A 24,115-nucleotide genomic window follows, 5' to 3' on the forward strand; every position below is an offset into this window, starting at 1 on the left:
TAACCTGATTCATGTGTAGTCCTCGTGTAAAACAGTGTTTTGTTTTTTTAATGCTGTCTTAATTAGGTTTTAAAATGCTGGTGAGAGACCAGTCAAATTTTATTCTTGATCATATGATTAGATCTATACCTGTATCATTTACCTCTCACACTCAGGACCACTGTATACCAGCCTTAAACTTCCCAGATCAGGTATCAGACAACTAGGGAGTGCCCCTATGAGCCAGGTAAATCATTCAAATTAATCAATTCAAGAAGAACTCGAAAAACCTAGCTAACCTCACCCCACTCTGTGCACATAAGCTGCTTCCTATGATTCCAGCTTGCTCTTACTGAGTCCTTGGATAGACTCTCCTATTGTTTGGTCCAGGTGAGTAGCCCTCTCTCCTCTGAAGCTGTAAGAAACAAATTGTTCTGCCTTCCATCCATCTGTGTATCATTGTGTTATGTCCGACTATCAAAGGAATCTTCAAAGCTTATGAAATACCCTGTTGTCAGCATCTATAATCTGAAATTCAAAGGCAGCCCTCCCCTTGCACATAATCTCCAGGTATTATCATCCAGTCCTCTAGTTCCAACATGAAATTCCATTATGGTAAAAATAAATCAGCTCAGTTCAGTTCAGTTGCTCAGTCGTGTCCGACTCTTTAAGACCCCATGAACCACAGCATGCCAGGCCTCCCTGTCCATCACCAACTCCCGGAGTTTACCCAAACACATGTCCATTGAGTTGGTGATGCCATCCAACCATCTCATCCTATGTCATCCCCTTCTCCTCCTGTCTTCAATCTTTTCCAGCATCAGAGTCTTTTCCAATGAGTCAGCTCTTCACATCAGGTGGCCAATGTATTAGAGTTTCAGCCTCAGCATCAGTCCTTCCAATGAACACCCAGGACTGATCTCCTTTAGGGTGTACTGGTTGGATCTCCTTGCAGTCCAAGGGACTCTCAAGAGTCTTCTCCAACACCAAATTTCAAAAGCATCAATTCTTTAGTGCTCAGCTTCCTTCACAGTCCAACTCTCACATCCATACATGACCACTGGAAAAGCCATAGCCTTGACTAGATAGACCTTTGTTGACAAAGTAATGTCTCTGCTTTATAATATGCTATCTAGGTTGGTGAGCAACTTTCCTTCCAAGGAGTAAGTGTCTTTTAATTTCATGGCTGCAATCACCACCTGCAGTGATTTTGGAGCCCAGAAAAATAAAGTCAGCCACTGTTTCCACTATTTCCCCATGTATTTGCCATGAAGTGATGGGACCAGATGTCATGATCTTTGTTTTCTGAATGCTGAGGTTTAAGCCAACTTTTTCACTCTCCTCTTTCATTTTCATCAAGAGGCTCTCTAGTTCTTCTTCACTTTCTGCCATAAGGGTGGTGTCATCTGCATATCTGAGGTTATTGATATTTCTCCCGGCAATCTTGATTCCAGCTTGTGCTTCTTTCAGCCCAGCATTTCTCTGGACTCTGCATAGACGTTAAATAAGCAGGGTGACAATATACAGCCCTGACGTACTCCTTTTCCTATTTGGAACCAGTCTGTTGTTCCATGTCCAGTTCTAACTGTTGCTTCGTGACCTGCATACAGGTTTCTCAAGAGGCAGGTCAGATCATCTGGTATTCCCATCTCTTTCAGAATTTTCCACAGTTTATTGTGATCCACACAGCCAAAAGCTTTGGCATAGTCAATAAAGCAGGAATAGATATTTTTCTGGAACTCTCTTACTTTTTTGATGATCCAGTGGATATTGGCAATTTGATCTCTGGTTCCTCTGCCTTTTCTAAAACCAGCTTGAACATCTGGTTTTGATGTTGTAAAGAGCAATATTGCATAGGAACCTGGAATGTTAGGTCCATGAATCAAGGCAAATTGGAAGTGGTCAAACAGAAGATGACAAGAGTGAACATAGACATTCTAGGAATCAGCGAACTAAGATGGACTGGAATGGGTGAATTTAACTCAGATGACCATTATATCTACTACTGTGGGCAGGAATCCCTTAGAAGAAATGGAGTAGCCATCATTTCTTTTCTATTCTAAAAATACATATGTTGATGCTACTTATATTTTTTCACATGAAATTGCTTACTTACAATGTCTTACTAGTATCTCTTGGTCCTTCTGAATCTTGTAGTCATCATCTTCCTGCAGAAACTATATAGTTTTATACATAACTAAAGATAAAGCCCAAAGGTAACTTTGGTCTCATTCTGTAAGATTTAATACTGTATTATGCTGTTCTCTTTCTAAAATTACCATATGACACTGCTTTATCTTAATCATCTTTTTCTCCAGTCCATTATATATATATTTTTCTGTTGCTCCTTCTTACTTCTACTTGGTAGATATCTGAGAAGTTTTTCTTAAGTATCACTCGCATTCCAGAGATATTTACTAAACACTTATTATATGTCAGACACTTTACTCAGTAGAAGATGTAGCATTAAAAAAGAGATGCAGTTTCTGGTATGAAACAGTTTACTGTCTGATGAAGGAATCAGGGATTTACTATCAATACTCATTGCATTAGAGATATCATCTCTCTCCCCTAACTTGCTTCCTTATAATTCCTAAACATCCCTATTTTATTCTCCCCCAAATTACATTTTCATTCACTCATTTTCATTTTTTTTCATTTTCTTCATTAAAGAGATTTTTATAACCATAATTTTTATAAAATTTAATAAAGCAGTACTGCTTTTATTTAGACCTCTGTGAACTTACTGTTCTGCCTGTATCTCTTGTGATTTTTTCTTCTTTCTTACATTTATTCATTCTATATTATTTTTCTTCTGTCTTAACTACTATCCCTCTATCTCTACCTCTAGTGTTCAAATTTTGCAAGACCTCAAAGATGAGTGTAAATGTCATTCCTTACAACCCCTCACATTTGCCTGAATGTTATACATTGGGGAAATTTTCTTCTTCTGAAAGCCAGTGTTATGATTTAGGTCATACACGTTTCACTAGTTTCCTCTATCTTACTGACAATGTCCATGTGTGTGAGCGTGGTGTGTAGATGTGTACATGTCTTTCTTGTGTATCTATCTCTATGGGCAAGATCTCTCTGATCTTCCGTTCCCCTCTGTGGGAGATGTTCTCTGTGACAGCTCAATATTATATTTTCAATTTAGTGGTACATGGTACAATTTATTGAGAAAAAAGATATATGGCTCTCATTACTTTTTTTCACTTTATTCTGGGTCAGATTGTGTTCACAAATTAGAATTGGGAGATTGGAATTTGTTCCCTTTAATCCTTATAGCTATATTTCACAGAAAGGGAATTTCTCTTGTGACCAATGTTGACCACTTATATGTGTCTCACTTATTTTGTTGTACCTCTTGTGTAACAGAAATTAGATGAAATAAATTTATATTCTGACTTGTTTCATAGCTTCTATGCTCCTTTTCCCATTGCCCACAAAAACTTTTTCTCTATTTGAATACATAAAATTAAATTTTAAAATTTTGATGTATCTACCCAGTGGAATGTTAGGTATCTGTTAAAACTGATGATTAGTAAGCTTGTGTTTCTTAAATACATATCATGTGTTTATAATATTATAACCAAGGGGATACATGAACTGTTACCATAATGTACTGTGTTATAAAAATATAATGAAAATGTCTAAGGGAAGCATTTAAGAGAAAATACTCAAATGATATCAGTAATTGTAATGGTGAGTATATGTGCAGTTTTTTTATGTCCTTTGCTTATGTTAGAATACTTATGATGTGCTATTACTTTTATATTTCTAAAACTAAAGTAATAGTGATACACTCTCATTTTGAGAAATGGGCAAATTTCACTAGACCTTTCCATAAGAAAATATAAGAAATTAATATAATAGTTTCACTAAATTGGTCTTCAATACATGCCTATTTATAGATGACATAGCATTTAAACTTATAGATACTCTCTTTATTCCAAGACCTGGAATCTACCCTGGCTTCTTATACTGAATGAATTCCTCAAATCGATTGCAGCTAAAAACTCCTGTTGATATTGTAGAGGACCCCAAGTAATCAGAATATATATGTGGTATGATATAAATATGCATCAAGTCTCAGCAGCATAAAATTTTAGCATCAAACTATGATGCTTATCTTAGAAACCAGAAATTTTTTCCTGACCTATGTAAATGAATTTTGGATTGCCTTTAGCTCTGGTCAATTGACTACATATGAATCTGAAAGATTTCAGTAATATATATTCAAAGAAAGGAAATAATATAATCATAACTGTACTATAACATAAATAAAATAGAAAATCTGATAATAAGCTGAAATTAAATAATAATTTTGAAATATATAAGCATACTGTACCTGACATTATATCACTTCAGACAAATTTTCTTCACAAATGTACCATACTTAGGGAATTCAATAAATTTTTATTAAAATAAACTGCTTAGTATTAAATGTTTGACAAATTATTTATTATAGCTTTCTGTTAATGATGCTCCTCAATTATTCTTAACTACTTCTGATGATATCTTTTTTATCCTGTATAAGAAATAATCAGAAATATATAAAAATCTACGAGTACACAATAAAAAGAACTCTCCGCCAATCCAGTCCTTTAACTTACCCCTTATTCTTGTTTTCTAACCCACTCCAGTGTTCTTGCCTGGAGAATCCCAGGGACGGGGGAGCCTGGTGGGCTGCCATCTATGGGGTCGCACAGAGTTGGACACGACTGAAGCCACTTAGCAGTAGCATATATATATATGTGTGTGTGTGTGTGTATGTGTGTATATATATATATGTATATATATAGACTCAGAAGAGCAAACAGTACACATTTCAGAGTCTGCTGATCTTAGAACTTAGGAAAGCCAGTGGTGTGAGTTCTAGTTTGAGGGCAAGGAAACACTGATGTCAAAGCTCAAGGAGCCAGGCCAGCAAAGTTCTGTCTCAATCAGCCTTTCTGTTCTGTTCAGGCCTTCATTTGATTGGAAGAGGGCCACCCACATTAGAGAGGGCAATTGTCTACCAATTCCAATGTTAATCTCATTCAAAAGCTTTCTTACAAAGACATTCAGAATAGTATTTAACCAAATGTCTGGGCAAGCCAAGGCCCAGGAAAGTTGACACATGAAAGTAAATATTCACAATGAAAATCTTCCTGGCTTCTAAATCCTTGACTATGACAATTCTTTAACTATCATCTTTGGAAACCATTGGCTTTGACCATTATTTGAACACTGTTCATGACATCTGTTGCTGTTTAGTCCCTAAGTTGTGCCTGACTCTTTTTTGACCCCATGGACTATAGCCTTCCAGGGTCCTTTGATTTTCCAGGCAAGGATATTGGAGTGGGTTGCCATTTCCTTGTCCATTGTGACATTATTGGCTTTGACCAAAAGTTAGCAATTGTGTTTAGAAACAGAATTTTTTTCCCTGGCTTGTACCTTTAGGGCTACCAAATTCACAACTAGCTCCTAATTGCATTCTGGCTCTTTCTGATGCTTGCTACTGCTAGACAATGGCTCCAAAAGAACTGATACAGGGATGCAGGGATTTCTGTGCACCAATAAAATAATCTTAGCACAACAATTTGACAGCTTACATAACACTATTATAGTATTAACCCAGTATTTACCATTTTCACTTCCTGTTATTAAAATTGCTATTTGGCAAGGTTGGAGCCTGGAAAAAAGCAACTGGAAAATTGAGTTTGAATTCTGAAAAAAAGAAAAAAAAAAAGGCAATGTCCAATGTTATTAGGGAATTCATGTTGTGTTTAAACAGAAACTTTTAAAAAGTTGGTTAAGTAGGTAGATCACTGTAAACTTGACCCTTGAATACACTTATTTTTTGAACAGCACAGATCCACTTATATGTGAATCTTTTACAGTAAATAACATACTGTGTGCTCAATTGTTTCAATTGTGTCTGACTCTTTGTGACCCTATGAACCGTAACCCGCCAAGCTCCTCTGTCCATGGAATTTTCAAGGCAAGAATACTGCAGAGGGTTGCTGTGCCCTCCTCCAAGCAATCTTCTCAACCCAGGGATTGACATAAGATCGAGTCTCTTATGTCGCCTACCTTGGCAAGCGGGTTCTTTACCACTAGCACCACCAAATACATACTACAGTACTATATTTACTCAGAAGGTTGAATTTGTGGATGTAGAACTACAGATATAGAGGGCCAACTGTAAAGTGATACATGGATTATCATCTACACAAGGGGTAGGTCTCTAAAGTGAAATCGCTCAGTCGTGTCCGACTCTTTGCGACCCTGTGGACTGTAGCCTACCAGGCTCCTCCCTCCATGGGATTCACCAGGCAAGAATACTGGAGTAGGTTGCCATTTCCTTCTCCAGGGGATCTTCCCGACCCAGGGATCAAATCTGGGTTTTCCGCTTTGCAGGCAGACGCTTTAACCTCTGAGCCACCAGGGAAGCCCTACATTTTTCAAGAATCAACAATATTACCAACTCAGAATGTGGGATTAATAGCATTATCATGGACCAATCACTCAAGATCATAAACAAGATCTAACCAACTCTACTACGGTGGACTGAAGTCCCAGTAAATAAGTACGTTTCAGTGATACATAATTTTAATTTAAAATTAACATTTAAAAACCAAGATGGATCTTGCAATGTGCATGTTATAATTCATGAAAATATTAATAAATCATATTTAGAGTTATAGAAAATATATAATTATTTTTCAGAAGTAAAGGTGCAGTGAATTATTGACTCTTATTTCTGTTTCTTGGTGAAATTAGTAGATTGGCCCTCTGTACCCATTGATTCTGGATCCACAGATTCACAAACTCTGGGTCATAAATATCCAAAAATGTTACAGAAAGTTCCAAAAAACAAAACTTTATTATACTCCAACAACTCTTTATATGACATCTGCTTTTTATTAGGTATTTTAAGTAGTATAGAGATAATTTAAAGTATATAAGAGGATATGCACAGGTTATGGTATCCATGGTGGTAGGCAACTGGTATCCAGGAACTGATCCTCAGCAGATATTGAGGGATGGGTGTAGTTATGGTATGAAAATAATAATTTTAGTTAATTTGAAATCTTGATGGAGCATTTACTTAATATTAATTCCTACCTAAATCTAAGCAAGCAGCACAGTTTGCTTTAATTAACATAGTGTCTTCATTTTTGAGCTTAATCATTCCATGAAAACCTTTTTCTTTAGTTCTGAAATGTTACTTAACACTTCTAAAACACTTTTGAAAAGCAAAAGCAATGCATCCTGTAAACTGATTATTACATTTGCTGATTGGAAGAACAGCTCCTAATTATAAGAAAATTTAAAAATTGCAGAGTAAAAATATAAATTAACTATGCATCTTTGTCAACTGACAACAAACCAGCCTTTTATCTGGATTAACTGAACTGTTCACTGCTTTATCCTTCTATTTGCTGTTGTTATTCAGTCTTTTAAGTCATGTCCAACTCTTTTGCACCCCTTGGACTGTAGCTCACGAGTTCCTCTGTCCATGGGATTTCCCAGGCAAGACTACTGGAGTGGGTTGCCATTTCCTTCTCCAGGCAATTTTCCTGACCCAAGGACTGAAGTCACATCTTCTGCTTAGCAGACAGATTATTTTACCACTGAGCCACTGGGGAAGCCTGCTTGCCCTTCTATAGCCAGGATGCTACATCTGTTCCAGAGTGGTAAACTCATGTTTCAGAAGAAAATAAAGCAATGAGAAGAAATATTAGGACAGAGATTTACTATTAGAACCTTGAAAATGAGTAGGAACTTAAAAGTTCAAAATCCCTTCTCTTTTTTGACCCCTAAAACAAACTTCTTAGGTAAGCAAGACAAGTATTTATAAGATTTCTTAGTATACAAATGAGATAGCAGAGTGTTCTGGATAGACCTCTGATTACAGTTAAAAGAAAGTCTTGCTTTGATTCTGCCACAAGACAACTGTTTTTGACACCAAACTGATCTTTTTACTCTTTCTTGGGTCTCAGTTTTTTCTCATTGGTAACATGTATGACAAAGGTTCTTAAAGTATGGAATATGGACTCTTGGAGATAACCAGGACCACTTTAAGGGGGATGTGAGGCCAAAAGTATCTTTATAACAATGCTAAAATATTTACATTTTTCCTGTGTTGATGTTTGCACTGATGGTGGGATACAACGGTGAGTAAAGCTGCTGTGGCCTTATCACAAATTGAGGCAAGAACACCCAACTGTACTAACATTTATCACTATGTTTTTGATGAAGCAAAAAAAAAAAAAAAAAATTAATAAAGTTCTAAGTTTCTGTCCTTAGGTAAATTTTGTAAAAAATATTCTGTGTGATGAAATAAGTACAATTAAAACCATTTTTGGACACCTAAATTTGAAGACTGTCTTGAGGAACAGCAATTAATATGATGTACAAACTGAATTAACTGCTTTATTCATAGAATATTTTAACTTGAAAGAAGAACAGACTTACAAATCATAGTAATTCAAAAGTAGACTTCTGGCAGATATAGTCTTGAAAACAAACAAAGTAAGGCAGTCACTTCAGGGAAAACTATGAACAGCATTTCTTGTCTGTGATAAAATTGGAGTTTTCAAGCAAAAATTAGAATGTTGGAAAACCTGTATCTGCTACTGTGATTTTGATATCTTCTCAACAGTTTAAGATTTTTGTGAAGAGATAAATGATGAGATCCATAAATGTGATTTTTAAAATATTGTATAATAAAATGTGTCAATATTTGAAAGCTCTGCATCACTAAACTGAGCAATAGTTTTTACATGACTGATGCATGATTTTACTAAATGTTTTAACATGTAACACACTCATAACATATTGTCTATGGCTGCTTTGGCACTACAATAGCAGAGTTGAATAGTTACAAGAGACTTTATGGTTCATAAAGCCAAAAATATTCACTGTCTGGCCCTTTACAGAAAAAGTATGCTGATCTCTGAGTTTATTATTGCTGTCTTCAAATAAACTAACATTTTTTTAAATTGTCAATTTCTAAGATCATAAATATCAAGATATAATAACTTTGCATGCACAAGTTCTTCGACATTCTCAAAAATTTCTAAGAGCATGAAAGGATCCTGGGGGTCTCAAAATTTGAGAACCACTGACCTAGGCAACCAGAATAAAATTTATCTTTTTGAAACACAACAGGTACTCAATAACCATGTTTCCTTTCCAAAACGAACTCTCTTTTCATAGGCTCTGTCCCTTGACAAAAGGCCCCTACTCCTCTCTAGTAAACAGAACCCCCCTTCAGGCTTCCGGAGGCTCCTTCCTCTTGTATCTTTGAGCCTCAGAGTGGTGACAATGCTGCATTTGCTCAGAGTTTTGCCCTATTCTTTGTAGCTCCTCCAAACTCCACCCACATCCCTGTTACTAACCCTCTTGATGATAATCTCTTCTTCAGTTATCTTAATTTGAATGTGCTATATATATTTCCTTTGGGACTCAGTAACTAATCAACCAACAAATGCATGAACTAACTAGGTAACTGTATTCTCCATATCTCATTTAATAAGCACAACAACTATGAAATGTGTACCTTTTAGTTCTTATTTTACCAAAAAAAAAGACACACAGAGGTTAACTAATTATCTGCAGGACCTTGAGTTGGTATGTGAATCCAGGATTATAATGCAAGCAGTCTCAGTGCAGACTTTAGGAAATCAACCTCCAAATAACTGTCATTCTGTCAGATAGAAATTTTACCTATTTATATATCAGCCATATCACTACCCTTAGAAATAAATAGCTGAGCTTTTATGACCACCGTATTAGTGTACATCAACAACACATAACTGCATTTTTCAGTGAACTGCATGTTGGGTGTTATGTCTTTCAATTTTCTATGTATCACTAGTAAAACAAGAAAAAAGAGCTACAGAATGTAAGTTACTTCAACATGAACTATGGTATCTGTAGTAACAAAATATCTGTCTTTGTGACCTGCTAGGGCACTTATGGTTTATTATCAGGCCTGAATTGAACTTTCCTACTTCTTACATGTGTTCAGCTTATAGCTACAGTATTTGCAGGGTACATCAAAGCAAATCTTATCCTGTCACTGTTTTGTTTTCATAAGTATATCTAGCATTACTCCATAGGGTGCAGGGAAAGATGAGCAATTTACTGATTTGCAAAACCCAAGGGATAATATCCCTTATTACACTGGAAATGAAAACACTTCAGCTGATAAATGCTTCGCCATAAACCAAAAGACCCATTTATTATTTCAGCTGGGAAGTTTTGCACTGTACCAGAAATATGTTTGCTTCTGGCAGCTAAGGTATAAGCAGTGTATTCATGGGGAAATCTCTGTGCTTTCTCCTGACAGCATCATGATTTTCTTCCTTTCCATTACATTTTAGTCACAATCATTTGAAAGTATAAATTCCAAGTGAACACTCGAGTTCCTACAAAAAATGTTATATTCATATAATCATTCTTCACATCCTCAATTTAACTCAGAGCAGTTTTAAACATAGGGCTCGAAGGTTGCCTTTCCTCTGCTGTGATTTCAAGGGTCCTAAAATAGCTTCTTATTCATTCCTCCCACATTCCTCACCTGCCAGTTTTCTGAATATTTCTTTAAACATAAGGCAAAACCTTTCCTCCCACATCCTGAGCTAGAGCTAAAAATGCAGACTCCCTAGGAAAGGAAACACTATAAATTAAATTCATACTCAGGTGCCAATGACTGATATAAAACCATTTCCCAAGCAGTAGATACTGACATGGGGAGAGACCTAAGGGAAAGGGGTGGAGAGTAAAGGGCCACAGAGAAACGAAAGCCTCATAAAAAGGATGTCTGGGGTCAACTCCACATCATGATACGGTACAGTAGTTCCAAAACTTGCCTGGCAATTAAAAAAAAAAAAAAACTGGGATGAATTTTGTGAAAATTTCAACTTTCTGGCCTTATTCTAGAAATGCCAAATCAGAATTTCCAAAGAAAAAGCCTGGGAATTTTAAAGTGTATCCATGAGATTTTTTTTTTTTTTAAACAGGCAATTTATAGAAACATTGATGTAGTGAAAATGGGAAATTGATTCTGTTCATACCTCGCAATATGATCCTGATGGTGTTGTTTAGTCCCTCTGTGCCTAAATTGTATTACTAAGAAATATTAATAATAATACCTAATTCACATGGTTGTCATGAGAATTAAGTGAAGTGATACATATAAAAGTGCCTGGAAGTCAGTAAGCACCTTTAACAATCCCCTTCCTTTACCTCTGTCACAGTTTTGTCGTAAATTATCATGATCCCCTGTGCTTGACCTGCTTCTGCAAATTCTGTGGAAGGGTGGGCACTCATAAGAGGCTCTCTGAGGGCTCACGTGACAAAACAAAATGCTCATTATTAACTTGCTATTTGAGATGGACAGCTATCCATCTAAGTGTCATCATCTGCATGGTCATAACAGCTCCACTGGCTTGCATTGGTCAAATTAATATTTTTTCCACCTCACTTTAGATTATGAAGTAGCATAAACTAACATTGTGTGAAATTCAAGTTACTCACAATTAATTGAATCTTTGAGGGTAGATTTAATCTATCGCTTGTTTGGTATTTTCTTTTGAAAAATTAAATGCACGCTTCAGAGAGCAACAAGCGTACATAAGAATCTAAATAGACACAGGTGAAAGTCCTGCCTGTGCAACTTAAGAAAAGTCCAACACAGCCAAAAAAAAGAGTTTTGGGGCAGGGCAGGGCAGGGAGGGATATTTATGAAGGAGGATATATATATTATATATATATATATATATATATACACACACACAGGGGCGACAGGCGGGAGGAGCTACCCCATGCCCCAAGCACTAGGCCAAGGGCGGCGGTGGGGAGGAGCAATCGCACGACCGAGGCCAGGGGTGGTGGCCGGGAGATCCAATCCCACATCCAAGGAGCCGTGGCTGCGCAGGCGCAGGAGGGCCTAGAGGAGCTATCCCACATTGAAGGTCAGGAAGGGCAGCGGTGAGGAGATACCCCTCGTCCAAGGTAAGGAGCAATGGCTGCACTTTGCTGGAGCAGCCGTGAAGAGATACCCCACGTCCAAGGTAAGAGAAACCCAAGTAAGATGGTAGGTGTTGGAAGAGGGCATCAGAGGGCAAACACACTGAAACCATACTCACAGAAAACTAGTCAATCTAATCACACTAGGACCACAGCCTTGTCTAACTCAATGAAACTAAGCCATGCCCGTGGGGCAACCCAAGACGGGTGGGTCATGGTGCAGAGATTTGACAGAATGTGGTCCACTGGAGAAGGGAATGGCAAACCACTTCAGTATTCTTGCCTTGAGAACCCCATGAACAGTATGAAAAGGCAAAATGATAGGATACGGAAAGAGAAACTCCCCAGGTCAGTGGGTGCCCAATATGCTACTGGAGATCAGTGGAGAAATAACTCCAGAAAGAATGAAGGGATGGAGCCAAAGCAAAAACAATACCCAGTTGTGGATGTGACTGGTGACAGAAGCAAGGTCCGATGCTGTAAAGAACAATATTGCATAGGAACTTGGAATGCAGGTCCATGAATCAATGCAAATTGGAAGTGGTCAAACAAGAGATGGCAAGAGTGAATGTCGACATTCTAGGAATCAGCAAACTGAAATGGACTGGAATGGGTGAATTTAACTCAGATGACCATTTTATCTACTACTGCGGGCAGGAATCCCTCAGAAGAAATGGAGTGGCCATCATGGTCAACAAAAGAGTCCGAAATGCAGTACTTGGATGCAATCTCAAAAACGACAGAATGATCTCTGTTCATTTCCAAGGCAAACCATTCAATATCACAGTAATCCAAGTCTATGCCCCAACCAGTAATGCTGAAGAAGCTGAAGTTGAATGGCTCTATGAAGACCTACAAGACCTTTTAGAACTAACACCCAAAAAAGATGTCCTTTTCATTATAGGGGACTGGAATGCAAACTAAGATGTCAAGAAACACCTGGAGTAACAGGCAAATTTGGCCTTGGAATACGGAATGAAGCAGGGTAAAGACTAATAGAGTTTTGCCAAGAAAATGCACTGGTCATAGCAAACACCCTCTTCCAACAACACAAGAGAAGACTCTATACATGGACATCACCAGATGGTCAACACCAAAATTAGACTGATTGTATTCTTTGCAGCCAAAGATGGAGAAGCTCTATACAGTCAGCAAAAACAAGACCGGGAGTTGACTGTGGCTCAGATCATGAACTCCTTATTGCCAAATTCAGACTTAAATTGAAGAAAGTAGGGAAAACCACTAGACCATTCAGGTATGACCTAAATCAAATCCCTTGTGATTATACAGTGGAAGTGAAAAATAGATTTAAGGGCCTAGATCTGATAGATAGAGTGCCTGATGAACTATGGAATGAGGTTCATGATGTTGTACAGGAGACAGGGATCAAGACCATTCCCATAGAAAAGAAATTCAAAAAAGCAAAATGGCTGTCTGGGGAGGTCTTACAAATAGCTGTGAAAAGAAGAGAAACAAAAAGCAAAGGAGAAAAGGAAAGATATAAACATCTGAATGCAGAGTTCCAAAGAATAGCAAGAAGAGATAAGAAAGCCTTCTTCAGCGATCAATGCAAAGAAATAGAGGAAAACAACAGAAAGGGAAAGACTAGGGATCTCTTCAAGAAAATCAGAGATACCAAGGGAACATTTCATGCAAAGATGGGCTCGATAAAGGACAGAAATGGTATGGACCTAACAGAAGCAGAAGATCTTAAGAAGATGTGGCAAGAACACACAGAAGAACTGTACAAAAAAGATCTTCATGACCCAGATAATCACGATGGTGTGATCACTCACCTAGAGCCAGACATCCTGGAATGTGAAGTCAAGTGGGCCTTACAAAGCATCACTATGAACAAAGCTAGTGGAGGTGATGGAATTCCAGTTGAGCTATTCCAAATCCTGAAAGATGATGCTGTGAAAGTGCTGCACTCAATATGCCAGCAAATTTGGAAAACTCAGCAGTGGCCACAGGACTGGAAAAGGTTACTTTTCATTCCAATCCCAAAGAAAGGCAATGCCAAAGATTTCTCAAACTACCACACAATTGCACTCATCTCACACGCTAGTAAAGTAATGCTCAAAATTCTCCAAGCCAGGCTTCAGCAATATGTGAAGCATGAACTTCCTGATGTTCAAGCTGGTTTTAGAAAAGGCAGAGGAACCAGAGATCAAATTGCCAACATCTGCTGGATCATGGGAAAAGCAAGAGAGTTCCAGAGAGGCATCTATTTCTGCTTTATTGACTATGCCAAAGCCTTTGACTGTGTGGATCACAATAAACTGTGGAAAATTCTGAAAGACATGGGAATACCAGAACACCTGACCTGCCTCTTGAGAAACTTGTATGCAGGTCAGGAAGCAACAGTTAGAACTGGACATGGAACAGCAGACTGGTTCCAATAGGAAAAGGAGTTCATCAAGGCTGTATATTGTCACCCTGTTTATTTAAGTTATATGCAGAATACATCATGAGAAATGCTGGACTGGAAGAAACACAAACTGGAATCAAGGTTGCTGGGAGAAATATCAATAACCTCAGATATGCAGATGACACCACCCTTATGGCAGAAAGTGAAGAGGAACTCAAAAGCCTCTTGATGAAGGTGAAAGTGGAGAGTGAAAAAGTTGGCTTGAAGCTCAACATTCAGAAAACTAAGATCATGGCATCCGGTCCCACCACTTCATGGGAAATAGATGGGGAAACAGTGGAAACAGTGTCAGACTTTATTTTTCTGGGCTCCAAAATCACTACAAATGGTGACTGCAGCCATGAAATTAAAAGACACTTACTCCTTGGAAGGAATGTTATGACCAACCTAGATAGCATATTGAAAATCAGAGACATTACTTTGTCAACAAAGGTTAGTCTAGTCAAGGCTATGGTTTTTCCTGCGGTCATGTATGGATGTGAGAGTTGGACTGTGAAGAAGGCTGAACGCCTAGGAATTGATGCTTTTGAACTGTAGTGTTGGAGAAGACTCTTTAGAGTCCCTTGGACTGCAAGGAGATCCAACCGGTCCATTCTGAAGGAGATCAACACTGGGATTTCTTTGGAAGGAATGATGCTAAAGCTGAAACTCCAGTACTTTGGCCACCTCATGTGAACAGTTGATTCATTGGAAAAGACTCTGATGTTGGGAGGGATTGGGGGCCGGAGGAGAAGGGGATGACAGAGGATGAGATGGCTGGTGGCATCACTGACTCGATGGACGTGAGTCTGAGTGAACTCTGGGAGTTGGTGATGGCCTGGGATGCCTGGAGTGCTGCGATTCATGGGGTCGCTAGGAGTGGGACACGACTGAGCGATTGATCTGATATGATATATATATGCAGTTATGACTGATATGTGATGTTGTAAAGCAAAAACCAACACAACATCATAAAGCAATTATCCTCCAATTAAAAATTTAAAAACAGTTCTAAATTTAGAAGCAGTCCTAAGCCAGGCTCTGATGTTAAGGGAGAGAGCAGCCTTGTACCATTGCTTGCACAAAGCAGGCATTTGGTAAATTCTATCGACAGATTGAACAGATAGGGTTACTAATCAGTCTGGCACAGTGACCTGTTTTCCTAAGCATTCCCATAAAACTGTGGAATATATCTAGCCATGTACAATTCTTCTGTTTCTTAGTTTCTGTTTCAATTCTTCTGCTCCTTTGAGGGAAAGCTATGACAAACCTAGACAGCATATTAAAAAGCTGAGAGATCACTTTGCCAGCAAATTTCCGTCAAGTCAAGGTTATCATTTTTCCAGTGGTCATATGTGGATGGGAGAGTTGGACCATAAAAAAGGCTGAGCACCAAAGAATTGATGCTTTTGATCTGTGGTGTTGGAGAAGACTCTCGAGAGTCCCTTGGACTTGCAAGGAGCTCAAACCAGTCAATCCTACAGGGCATCAACCCTGCATTTTCATTGAAATGGACGATGCTGAGACTGAAACTCCAATACTTTGGCCACCTGATGCAGAGAGCCAATTAATTGGAAAAGACCTTGATACTGGGAAAGATTGAAGGCAAAAGGAGATGGCAGTGACAGAGAATAAGATGGTTAGATAGCATCACCAACTAATGAATATGAATTTTGAGCAAACTCTGGAAGGTAATGAAAGACAATGAAGGCTGGTGCTCTGCAGCCCACGAGGTCACAAAGAGTCAGACAGGACTTAGTGACTAAACAGCATCAAAGGTCCTGAAAGATTAAAGTGTTGAATTTATCTTTGTATCATCTATTATAGAATGTTATTCATAGTACATGCTCAAGGAACTTTGTTGGAGTGGCTCAAAATGACCTGCATAAGGTCATTTTATTTATTGTTTACTGATAATTGTGAACTGTCCATTGTATCATTCTTATTTAACAAATTCAGTTTAATTCAACAAATAATATTATCTTGTCCTATTTTTGTTTCCCAAGTGTAAAGAGAAGATTGGGGTGTTCTGTTTTTTTAGCATAACTTTCTGAATGAGAAGTACCTCATGCCAGATACACTCCATGTTGGAAATCGATGAAGCTGAAGTGACATCTTCGGTATTCTGATGTATATTCCAGTGTAATATTTATTTCATGATAATGTGAAGCATCAAGACAAAAAACAATCTGGAGAGATTGCAGATCTCTCCCTTTCAATGGAAAATGGACTAAATAAATAAGTATGCATGTGTACCACATTCCATACTCTGTATTGGGTATTCACACATCTACTATGATGTTAAACCTTTACCTCAATTCTAAGAGGTAAAAACGAGTGTCCTCAGTTTGCATAAAAGAAAACAGGAGTTTAGAGGAGTAATCTGAATCAGATTTCATAGTTAACACTGCAGTTGGGACTGGACACAAGATCTTCCCTATTCCAGAAACAAGTCTCTTTCCTCTCAGCATGCAACTTTAAGTACAGATTTAGAATCATGATGGAGACGATACACAAGCTTCACTTACTCCTCTAAGACTTTTTATCTCCAATCTTCATTATTTTCTTAAGTAACCCATGTTCACTCATCTGACAGTTTAGCTCTTCTCCTTTTAGAACTTCCCTTTTATCTGCTCTTTGCCTTTTGAAAAATGCCATTGCTAAAGCCTTTAGTATAGATCTTTTCATTTCTTATCTCTCAGCCCCTATTTTTCTCTAGCCTGTTATTACCCACTTAGAGCCTGTAATTCCGAGTGGGCGACTGAGTATTATTTATTTTCAAATGTTTTAAATCAATTTGCTTTAGGCAACATAGCATAGCAAAATCAACTGTAAATGAAAAGATATTATGTGGAATTGTTTTAGGTTCAATTTTTCCCCCATTTCAGTGTAGTATATACATCTTTAAGGACAGCATTGCTACTTGTGATTTAATCAGTTATTTGAAATTGAATCTACTTGTGATCCAAATGTGAAGTGCTTGACTGATTGTCCATTTGGCCAATGATATGGTCAATTTTGGCAGTGAAATAAATTTCAAATATCAGATACACATATTTCTCTACAGTTGGAGCACTAAACAGCATGGCACATTTTCTGACTAGTAATAAAGTTTAAGATACATTCAAAACTCCATCTGGATATAAAGCAGGAAGAGAGTACCCACATTTCCCAGTTAACACAGGGCGTGCTCAGTCACTCAGTCATGTGACCCCATAGACTTTGCGACCCCATAAACTGTAGCCCACCAGGAACTACTGTCCATGGGATTCTTCAGATAAGAATACTGGAATAGATTGCCATTTCCTCCTGCAGGGGATCTTTCCAACCCAAGCATTGAATCTAGGTTTCTTGGTAGATTCTTGGCAGATTCTTGGTAAATTACATTTATTTTCATGTAAACAAATAAAAATAGAATTGCAATATATAATACAATCATATAGAAGTATATTCCTGGGTATGTCTGTTATGATAGTGAGGAGGGGTGGGTGGTGTCAGGATGAGAGTGATTGCTTTCTAGATTTTGATTACCATAAGAAAAAAATCTTGACTCTACTGATTGGTTAACTTCGGTTCTTACAAATAGTTTCTATAACAATATCTGAATGACTTTTTTATCCCAAGTATATTATAAAGGTAACAAAGATGAGTTGGGAATAAGGAGATAATTCTGTATACTATAGTATTTTTATACGCCATCTACCACAGTTTTATGCAATAGCATAGAGTGTATTCAATCAGCTTCAAGGTTTTTAGTTCTTTGGCGATGAGACTATAACCAGGAGGTGAAAAGAACAAGCTGCTTGAAGGCTACACACGGTCCCCTCCCGGGCTGGGGATGGAGTGCCAGTGCTACTTTTATCTCGTATAACCTTCCCTACATCAAAATTATTTTGTTGAACATCCATAGGTCTTCATCTTTGTATGTTGTAGCTTTCTGCCTTATTAATCAAAGTATTTTATTACTACAATTCACCAACCGGTTATACTTTTTTTTGTTTTGGAGTCTGCTTTTACATGCCTGGCACTGGCTTGTCCAAATTTCTGTGCTGGAATCATCATTTTTAGGGGTATAAAAAGTTTTTTTTTTTTTAACTTTTGTTGATGAGGGGAAGAAAAATCTTAATTTGAACCAGATTTGAAAATAGGTCTTCCATGTCATTAACACTATAATACTTCCCCTTCAGCAGGGTTAAGCAGCACTTGGGAATAGAGTATATTGCTACACCTTTATTTATCACTTAATGTTAAGTTGACTTGGGTTTATCTGTGAATACAACACTATAAGGAGAAAGTGGCTTCACTCATCTCAATCTTCTGGTTTCAGAAATATAATTTTTTAATGGCCTTGTACTTCGCATGGCAAAACATTTTCAGAGATTTATTTTTGAACTCCATGAGCAGAAAAAATGACAATGAAGAATGTTCCATTATATCTTTTTTGTCTAGACCTATTTAGAAATGTTTCCTCCAAAATATGCTACAATATTTCATGCTATTTAACTTACATTAAAACATTGATGAAAAATGAAATAAGAGAAAAGCAATTAACAACAAGATCTTTAATTTTGATTTAAGCACATGAGCAGATGTAGCAGGGAGGAGTCTAGACTGGAATAAGTTCCAGATGGGGTGCTTATGTCAATAAAACCCTATGAAGAGTTAGTGGCAAGTGAAATCCAACCCTTTGAGACTCAACACTTTCAATTACTCTACTAATAAAATATAGTTGACAGGCTCTAAGATTTTGACCAGCTTGGGATATAATTATTATTATTTCTAAAAAAATTTCAACAAAGAAAAAAGCATTAGAAAATTCAATATTGGCCAAAGAGGAAAGAATGCAAGATTATTAGAGTTTAAGAAATTTTAAAAATTAACCAGTAATGTAAAATAATTTTTAAAATAACTAAAGAAATGTGGAAACTATGTGATTTCACTACATCAAACTATAACTTAGTTGGCAAAACAAGCCTAGAAATTATTGTCAGTTAAATGGTGAAGATTAAGTGTTCTAGATTCATTTTAGACAAATAATGCACACAAATAATTAATTTTGATACTAATCTTTTACTCTTTGATTTACTTACTACACCTATACTGTATTTCAGAATGAAATAATATAATATTAGTACACTAATTTCTTCATCACTAGTCATTTACTTTGTTCCGGGAGTTGGTGATGGACAGGGAGGCCTGGTGTGCTGCGATTCATGGGGTTGCAAAGAGTCGGACACGACTGAGCGACTGAACTGAACTGAACTGAAGCTTTATTTCAAACATTTTGATTTATTTCATACACCATGGACCTCAGTATAATTAACTTGTCCAAAAACCATAGCATTGAAGTATCTATTAACTATTTTTACTTTGAAAATGATATAAATAAGCATTTTTGCTTTTATGAAATTGGTGATTTCAGATTTTACTTTACAGTACTATTCAGTTTATCAAAAAAATCAACTGCAATGAGTTGGGAGAATGAATTTTTCATTTCTGACTCCAAATATATCACAAAACTTTTCCAGTTTTACAGATTTGGCTGCAGCCTTTGAAGCTCACAAGCACACATACATCATACACACACACACACACACACAGACACACACCACACACATACACAAAGCCAAACCTTTCCCTTGGGGGCTTGACATTTTTACGCAGAAATGTTTGCCTGGACTGTGGCTTTGTCTTCATGTGGTGCACTCTATAATGAGCATGTATGCCCTGAGAAGGATGCCCATGCTGTTATTAGAATATATCAATAAAAAGTGAATAATTTTCAGGAGACCAAAGACTTATCTATAGCAGAAAAGCAAAAACTATCATGGTTTTTTGTGTGTGTTGAGGACTGAGGCTTGTCATATTTTGCCTGCTCAAAAGCATATCTTTGTTGGGTTGTTTATCTTATCTTTGTTTGTCCAAGATAAGCCCCACAGGAGGAAGGGAGGAAGTGTTGGGCTACTCAAACACACACACAAAAATGCCAGAAAAGATGGTGGGTAGGGCACAGAAATTACTCAAAAGAGAATTTAAAATATTGGGTAGATGGATGGAGCTCTAATAGAGGCAAACCCTTATTTTACAATTTTGCCACAGGCTGATAGTGGCAGATTTTGTTCAGTGTCTTGACTGTTGAACTTTGTCTGACCCTCAAATTTCTTCCTGAAGATTTCCCACATCAACAAACACAAAACCTAGCAGAGTCTATCTGTTTAAAAACTTGCCTGTATATCTATGTTTATTCAACCCCCATTTCCAAACTTTAGTCCTGAACATCATTATTTCTTACCAGGATTATGCCAATACAATTCAGAATGGTCTAACTGCTTCTGGCTTACCAAACATGATCTGTTTTATACCCTGCTGTCACCTTAAATAAATGGATGCCCTCAATACTAACCCCCCAAATGATCCATGAGTACAGGGAAGAAAGTATTAGAAAGTCTTTTGACTTAATTTTTTACAAACATATAAGAAAAATGCTACCTTTACAACTATCTTGTGTTCACACTGACATCAGTCCTCTCAAGTGGTTTCCCAGGCTGTCACACGTCACCTGCATTAAGCAGGTATCCTGCTGAGAGAATAGACGTTCAACATGGAGAGGTCCCTGGAAATAGCACTTTCGTTATTACTTCCCTGACATCATGTTGCAACTAACATAGTGTATCTATACTCTGTGCTCAGCCGTGTCCAATTCTTTGTGACCTCATGGACAGTAGCCCGTCAGGCTCCTCTGTCCATGGAATTTTCCAGGCAAGAATACTGGAGTGGGTTGCATTTCCTCCTCCAAGCTATCTTCCTGACCCAGGGATCGAACCTGCATCTCTTGCATCTCCTGCACTGGCAGGCGGATTCTTTATTACTGTGCCACTTGGGAAGCCCATCACAGTGTATATGTGTTCCATTAAATGATTACAGGATTTTATTGGCTAACTTTAGGTAAAACTGTCACACAAGGTGGACGGCTTAAGGTGTCTTTCCTCAGAGACTATGTTGCATTAGTGAAGTAACCAGCACGAGGAAAAAACAGTATGGATATTTTCCTTACTTTTTGTGAGCTTTCTATAGGCTATACTACAAAATCGCATTAAATAATGACTATTAACTATCTATGAAAAACGTGGGTTACAAAAACCAACCTGAAAAATAGTATATTAAATATGAGTTAGTTTCCACGTTCATTAACAAAGGACTTTCCTTAGCACCTAAGTACATAATTTTCCTTGAAATACTGGATACTAATAAGAAGAGGCCAAAAGGATTAGCGAGATACTGAAAATTATTATTTAGCTGAACTTTACTTCATTATTTGTTATTTTTTATAACAAATAATGAAATAAATAAAATGCTAATGTTTTATGATGTATGTATCTATAGAATGGTATGTGTGTATACAAACACAGAGAGAGATACTGTATTGAGGGGAGTAGTCAAGATAATTTACTATTAGAGGTACATGATCAAAAGTATTTAAATACTGCAGTCAAAGCCAGAGTGATGTTTCTAAAACACTGTTATGATTATATCATTCTTTTGCATAAAAAGTTCACATGCTATCCAAATTTTTCAGGATGAAATCAAAATTCCTTACCATAGCATTCAAATCACATTTTATGGCATGGTCCTCACTCACTTCTCCACATCTTTCACTTCATACACTAAACACTGCATATTTTCTTATTCCTGAACATCATCTCTCAATGCTAAGCACACACATTTTCTACCCTGTGGAGGTACAAAGTTACTCTAGAAACTTTTTTATTTGACTCTTGTGAAATATGCATTTGTCTATCTAATTCAGTCAGTGGAAGCAAATGGCTTGGTATAGTAAAGAATAGTGTCATTGCTATGAAATTTCAGCATAAACTTCGAAGAATGTTAGCAATAATGCCGGAGAAGGAAATGGCACCCCACTCCAGTGTTCTTGCCTGGAGAATCCCAGGGATGGCAGAGCCTGGTGGGCTGCTGTCCATGGGGTCACACAGAGTTGGACACAACTGAAGCGACTTAGCAGCAGTAGCAGTAGCAGCAATGATGGCAACTGATGGCAGTTAAAGGAGTTTCCACTGAACTTTCAGTTCCTTTCACACTCCAAGTTTCTTGATCCAAGGATATTATTGACTCTCAAAAAATGAACTTCTATCTCATTTTTAGATCTCATCTCTCATGTCACATTTTTTAGAAAAGCTTCCCTGATTTCCCCAAGGCTTTTCCTATGTGTTCCTCTGTTGCCTTCTTACTCCTATCATGACACTTGTCTCCCAGTGAAGCCACTAGCCTCAGTCAGTTTGCATTTTATTCACATTTGCATCTCTAGAACATAACACAGTGCCTTGAACATAGTAGAGTATTGTTATTAATACTGAATGAATGAATAAATACAAATTTAATTTCAAGATTGAACAGCAGCACTACTCTGGGAGACAGATTGAAAAAAAAAAGTTACTGTGATTTATTTCAAAGAATGTTCTGTCTAAGTTTTCCTCTAAGAGTTTTATAGCATTCTATCTTACACTTAGGTCTTTAATCCATTTTGAGCTTATTTTTGTGTATAGTGTGAGAATGTTCTCATTTCATTTTTTACAGATAGCTATCTGGTTTTCCCAGCACCACTTTTGAAGAGACTATCTTTTCTCCATTATATATTCTTGCCTCCTTTGTCACAGATAAGGTGCCCCTAGGTCTGGGCTTTCTACTTGTTCTGTTGGTCTATATTTCTATTTTTGTGCCATTACCATACTGTCTTGATGACTGTAGCTTTGTAGTATAGTCTCAAGTTGGAAGTTTGATTCCTCCAGCTCTATTCTTCTATTTAAAGATCTCTTTGGCTATTTGGGGGTTTTTTGTGCTTCCATATGAACTGTGAAATTTTCTGTTCTAGTTCTATGAAAAATGCCATTGATAATTTGATAGGGATTGCATTGAATCTGTATATTGCTTTAGGTAATATGATCATTTTTACAATATTGATTCCTCCAGTCCAACAACATGGTAAATCTTTCCATCTTTTTGTCTCATCTTAGATTTCTTTTATCAGTGTCTTATAGTTTTCAGAGTGCTGATAAGACACTGACTTTTTTTTTTTAGCAAACATCTCATCTGATACTAATTACAATTCTTTCAAGTAGGTAGGGAAATTTTTCTCTCCCTTTTTTATCTTCCTGCTCACACACACACACACAACTTAAAGTTGAGAGAAATGAAGGTTAGAATTTAAGCCATTTTATTTTGTCCAACAAAATGGTAAGAGTTAACATCATGGTATTCCTGATTTCTAGTCCAGGGTTCATATCCATTCATCAAGTGAGCAAGTCATTGCCCTTTTTTCTTCTGATTCAAGCAAGTTATGTGGCTAGTACCTCATTGCATCCTATCCACTACATCAGTTTGAGAAAACTAAGGCCATGCAGAGACTAGCTAGTGAATCACTATTGTATAATTGTAGAGAAATGTTGTGCTGATTAGTGGGAGGCAGCAGCTGTGTCCATGCTTAGACATTACACCACATTGAAACTGAAAGCCTCAGTCTAGAGAATAACTGCCCAGTTCTAATTCGTGGCAGTCCAAACAAGAACAAACTAGGTCATGCTCATCCATCAGAAGCCCTTCTTACATCTTAATCAGGCAGGAAACTACACACAAAATGTGAAGAAATTAGTATAGTTAGCCATTTGTAATTTCAGAGAGAAAAAG

The sequence above is a fragment of the Bos taurus genome, chromosome 29 (genome assembly GCF_002263795.3).
Source record: "Bos taurus isolate L1 Dominette 01449 registration number 42190680 breed Hereford chromosome 29, ARS-UCD2.0, whole genome shotgun sequence".
NCBI lineage: Eukaryota > Metazoa > Chordata > Mammalia > Artiodactyla > Bovidae > Bos > Bos taurus.